Source organism: Bos grunniens, chromosome 2 (assembly GCF_055505025.1).
Source record: "Bos grunniens cultivar Pamir isolate PY7600 chromosome 2, Bosgru_T2T1.0, whole genome shotgun sequence".
In the NCBI taxonomy this organism is placed as follows: domain Eukaryota; kingdom Metazoa; phylum Chordata; class Mammalia; order Artiodactyla; family Bovidae; genus Bos; species Bos grunniens.
The window spans coordinates 129,944,616-129,950,615 of NC_141166.1; the positions used below are offsets into that span (position 1 = coordinate 129,944,616).

General features: G+C 34.2%; 1 long non-coding RNA gene across 2 annotated transcripts in view; it reads right to left on the bottom strand.

The window, feature by feature from the left end:
* Nucleotides 1-5,474, bottom strand: part of LOC147378729 (uncharacterized) — a 29,301-nt gene extending 23,827 nt beyond the window's left edge. Inside the window, exon 1 of one of the 2 annotated variants that reach the window (XR_015148764.1) lies at nt 5,293-5,474. This is a non-coding gene — a long non-coding RNA (uncharacterized LOC147378729). The remainder of the gene's footprint in view (nt 1-5,292) is intronic. The other variant, XR_015148768.1, reaches the window with a different exon arrangement.
* Between the last annotated feature and the right edge of the window lie 526 nt (nt 5,475-6,000).

Here is a 6,000-nt window from a genome sequence, read left to right on the forward strand (position 1 = left end):
AAAACTAAGCGTAAGACCACAGAATAGCAAGCGACCATTGACAATAGCTTCCCATAATGAACTAGATTCTGTTAGACCTAAAGATGTCATAAGGTTCAACGGGCCTGTGTGTGTGCTAGTTGCTCAGTCATGTCCAACTGTTTGCGACCCCATGGACTGTAGCCTGCCAGGCTTCTCTGTCCATAGGGATTCTCCAGGCAAAAATACTGGAGTGGGTTGCTATGCCTTTCTCCAGGGGATCTTCCCAACCCAGGAATCAAACACAGGTCTCCCACATTGCAGGCAGATTCTTTAACATCTGAGCCACCAGGAAAGCCCTCAACTGGCCTAGCAAAGATATGTCTTTCAAGATAAGCTTCATACAGGTATACCTAGGACAGAAAGAAGAAAATTTAGAAGACTCAGTAAGCTTCATGATTAGGTTTATTATGTACCAATAACTCATCCTTTTCTTACACATATGGGCTCATAGAATAGTTTCTTACAGCCAGCTAACAAAGGAAATTAAAAAAAAAAAAACAGAACTGGTTCACAGATTACTAGATATGTTGAGGCAAGATTAGAAATAGACTGTGGCTGTACCAACTCAAGGGTGGAGCCCAACTTAAGGGTGGCCCTGAAAGACAGTAATGAGAAATTCTCTCAATGAGCAAAACTTGGGTCAGTGTATCTGGTCACCCAGTTCATCTGAAGACAACAACTGGCCAAAGATAAGGACATACATGGACACATGGACAATGAAAAGGTGGTTTGACTGGTTGGTCAGAGGCCAGGAAAGAGCAAGACTGGAAGATCAGAGATAAGAAAAAAAGTCTTAGAAAGAAGTGTTTAGATGAGCCTGTAGCAGTGGGCACAAAGGTTGAGCATTCTTGAAACACACTAAACGCCCTTTATAGAGCATCAACTGCAAAAGACATCCTAAATAACAGGTACACAGGATTACTTATCCAGTGGCTGTCTGCCAGCCTCTGCACTTTGGCACACAAGTACTTCTTCAATGGGCCCAAGAATGAAGTAGTGGTGGTGGAAGAGATGAACCTATACATAGGCTCAGTACCATGGGGTCCCATGTGTACACACACACACACACACACATATCACATGCTCTTTATCCATTCATCTATTGATGAACATAATTAAGGTTGCTTCCATGTCTTGGCTATTAATTAGTGCTGCAATGAACATTGAGATGCAAGTATCTTTTCAAATTATGGTTTTCCGGATATATGCCCAAGAATGGAATGAAGAATCATTGGTAACTCTATTTTTAGTTTTTTAAGGAACCTCCATACAGTTCCCCATAGCGACTAACCAATTTACATTACCACCAACTGTTTAGGAGTGTTCCTTTTTCTTCACACCCTCTCCAGCATTTATTATTTCTAGACTTTTTGATAATGGCCATTCTGACAGTGCGAGGTGATACCTCACTGTAGCTCTGATCTGCATTTCTCTAATAATTAGCAGTGGTGAGCACTTTTTCATGTTTCTGTTGGCCATCTGTATGTCTTCTTGGGAGAATATCTGTTTAAATCTTCTGTCCATTTTTTGATAGGGTTGTTTGTTTTCTGATATTGAGCCATATGAGATGTTTATATAATTTGGAAATTAATCCCTATGGGTCACATTATTTGCAAATATTTTCTCCCATTTCGTAGGCTGGCTTCTTTTGTTTATGGTTTCCTTTTCTGTGCAAAAGCTTTTAAGTTTAATTGAGTCCCATTTGTTTGTTCTTGTTTTTATTTCTATCACTCTTAGAAGTAGATCCAAAAAGATGCAGCTGCAATTTATGTCAAGGAGTGTTCTGTCAATGTTTTCCTCTAAGAGTTGTATAGTATCCAGTCTTACATTTAGGTGTTCAACTCATTTTATTTTTATGTATCGTGTTAGAAAATGTTCTACTTTCATTTTTTTAATGTAGCTGCCCAGCACCACTTACTGAAGTGACTGTCTTTTCTCCATTGTAAATTCTTGTGCCTCATTTATCATAGATTGATTGGCCATAAGTGCATGGGTTTATTTCTGGGCTCTCTCTCCTGTTCCATTGATCTATATGTCTGCTTTTTGTTGCCAGTACCACATTTTTTGAGTACTATAGCTTTGTAGTATAGTCTGAAGTCAGAAGGCCTGATTCCTCCAGTTTTGTTTTTCTTTCTCAATATTGCTTTGGCTATTGAGGGTCTTTTGTGTCTCCAAACAAATTTTAAAACACTTTGTTCCAGTTCTGTGAAAAATCCCATTGGTAATATGATAGTGATTGCACTGAATATGTAGGTTGCTTTGGGTAGTATAGTCATTTTGGCAATACTGATTCTTCCTATCAAAGAATATGGTATATTTTTCTATCTGTTTGCAACATCTTTAATTTTTTTTATAAGTGTCATATAGTTTCTGGAGCACAGGTCTTTTGCCACCTTAGGTAGGCTTACTCCTAGGTATTGTATTTATTTTGATATGATTGTAAATGGGATTGTTGCCTTAATTTCTCTTTCTGCTATTTCATTGTTAGTACATAGAAATGCAACAAACTTCTATATATCAATGTTGTTAAAGAATTGATATTTTAAAATGAATTATTTCATGGTTCTACTTCAAGCTTATGTACGTCCAGTTTTTTAAACTATTTAATATTATTCAAATTTTCATACTTTATATATAAAACATTGAAAATGAATAAAAGCCTTTTTTTTGTTGTTCTGTCGCTATGCAGTGTCCAACTCTTTGTGACCCTATGGACTATACCATGCCAGGCTCCTCTGTCCTCTACTATCTCCTGGAGTTTGCTCAAATTCCATTGAGTATGAATAAAAGTCTATCTTTCACTATTTGCTAATACATATGAAAAACTTCTGCAATTATATATAAGAAACTATAAATGACAGTATTTATGCAAGTAAACTAGCAGGAGAATTTTCCTTTTAATTTTAAGTCCTTATGAAAAGTCTGAGGGTTTACAAAGACCATGAATTACTCACAAAATCATCAATAAGCACATACAGATTTCTCCAAAAAAATACACTCATTATAAAGTGGAATTTTTCCCTTTTTTCTTCTGATGAAGCATTTTTGCATAAGCTTGTATATTTTAAAATTACATTTCAAAAGATAAGGTTTGTTGACTTGTTTAGCCATTACTTCATCTTTGGTTTGTAGATTTTTATAATATGCATACAAATAAGTTTTATTTTTGAATGCTTTTCAGGAAATTACATCTCTCACATTTGATGTTAGGACTGTTAACAGAGGGTGAATTTTGCAAGCCAGTCAGTTAATATCAAAGGCAATGACTTCATATTTTGGGAAAGTTGACATATGTTTTAAAAGTTTTTCACATACTACATTTGGCATAACTTCAGAAGGCCCTATATTGTTCTGGATCATTTCGTGGCAAAATTAATTTCTGTATTACTTCACTTTTTCCTCCAAAGGATGCCATTTTTTTTTCTATTCCAGTTAAGTAGACATTAATATCTCAGCAGGGAGAATATGACTTTTTAAATAATAGCTTTTTTGGTCCCAAACATTACATTATTGGTTACAGTTACTATTTACTAACCAGAAAATGTTCTTTACAGTTCAGTTCAACAAACATGTATTGATCATTTTATATACCACAAACTGGATAAAGCTCAAGACTAACAAAGAAAGCTATGTTCTCTGCTGTTTGAAAGATTCATCAACTAAAAGAGATATCTAAAGAGAATTTCAATACGATCACTGAAGACTAAGGACCCACAACAGACAAAAACTTCTCTCATTTCTACTTTTCAAAATAAATATATACTCTTTAGTTTAAATTTATCAGTTTAAATTTAATTCTAATTCAATTATACATTCCCACTTGGTAAAAATCCCTTTAGACCTTTCTTTGTGCTAGACTTTCCAAATAGTTATGAATAATCTGACTCAAAATAATATTCCTTGTGAATGACAGCAGTGAGAAAGGCCTGGGAAGAAATATGGCAGGGACATAAGAGTTTCAGCTTCATGTGAAACAAAATTTGATATGAGAAGCTTAAATTCTAAGAGAACAAGAAAGGACATAGCTGATACAGGAAAAAAAAGAGAGAAAAGGAAAGAAGTGAGGTAAAGAATGTGAAAACTAAATCAGTTCTGTAACTCCTGTACACTGCACATGGAAGTATCTCCAACTCAGGAAATGCCTTTTATCTCCCACTTGACTAAGGTCATGGCATGGCTTACAGATCCCATTTTGAACTTTTTTTTAAGCAATGGGACAATATGTCATTGATTTTTGCTGTGAAAACACACAAGTGAAAAGAACTTATCCTTGAAATTGATTTCTTTCTTTTTTTTTTTTTTCAAGAAAATGTCCCATGAAGAAATAGAAAGTAACCTGCACAAACCCTGTCTAAGAAAAAAGCCATAAAAGAAGTATCAGGTCAAAAGACAATTACAAATTAGAAGAGAATACTGTAAAGAAAACATAATATGAAAAGTGAAATGACAATTGCATACTGCATGAGTGATAAGGTATGGGTTGGGCACAAAATTCACTAGATACTGAATTATTAAATTATCATTTTCATATATTTTTTCTTACCTAGGGAAATCTCAAAGTTTACATAGCTTTATTGAGGAAGAAAGATTCAGATTCCTATGGTTGTTGAAGTCCAATTTTACTGTTTTTTAGTTTTAAAATCACTTAGGAAGAAATTGATCATGACCTCAAAATAATCTTTAATAAATTTTACGTATCATGTTTAAATAAATGACTGCTAGAGAATCAATTTAATGGAATAACTCAAGAGCTATATTTATAGAAAACATAACTGTTAAAAGATGCATTGCTTCAAAATAATTATCAAAGATCCACTTTTTCCTTAGTATTATATGATATATTATTCTCCATTGAAAGTGTGCATTCAGGTCAAGGGAAATGTGAACTAAGGAAGACATGAATGAATAGGTTAATATAAATGCATAAATCTTCAGGGCATAATAGTTTATAAACTGTTCTTTCACACTATAGATCTCTTTAAAAATAGTTTCTAAACAAATGAAAATGAAAGCACCTTAAAGTTAATAGGAAATTTGACTGCCTCGTAGATTGAATTGTCCCATATGCACAGAACAAAATGTAAGCAAAATATTATATGCCAGAACATGAGTGTATCCAAATATAGAGTATACATGTGTATTCACATATATGAAGTACATGGAGAAAATTCATACCTAAAACTAACAAAAATGGGAAACAGGCATTCAAAAGGTCTGTATTCCAAAATGGCCCTACAAAAGTAAATTGATGTGTAAAATGTAAAGACCTACTTTGTGCTTTGCTGTGCTAAGTCACTTCAGTCATGTCCAGCTCTTTGCAAGCCTATGGACTATAGCCGACCAGGCTCCTCTGTCCACGGGATTCTCCAGGCAAGAATACTGGAGTGCGTTGCCATACCCTCCTCCAGGGGATCTTCTCCACCCTGGGATTGAATCCACATCTCCTGTGGCTCCTGCATTGCAAGAAGATTCATTACCACTGAGACACTAGAGTAGCCGAAAATGAAGATAAAAGAGTTACTGAATAAACTATTTTTTTATTTCTACACAAATTTCCTTTATCAAATAGCATTACTTCATAACTATATTTTGCTGGATAGCTTGAAGGTCCTATTTTATTAATCAATACTGTGCATAGATTATAAATAACTATTGATTTCATGTTTGTTTAACACAAAATAGAGGTAATGGCTTCTTCTGTCAACTAATATGATGTCTATGTTTTGTTTGTTGCATATGTTATACATTATTTATCAATGTTTAAATTCTTATATAGGGACTATTACTTTCCCAAATTACATTTTGCCCAGTACTGTACTATTTCTTATATAGGAGGCCTAGAAGGGATCTCTACCTAACTGGTCCAAGTTCTTGCCTCAAGGTAAGTTCAAATGGTGAATAAAGAACACAACTTAATAAAACTGTCATATTTGAAACTAATTACATAGACATCTGGAATTCAGAAGACAGTAAATAAAA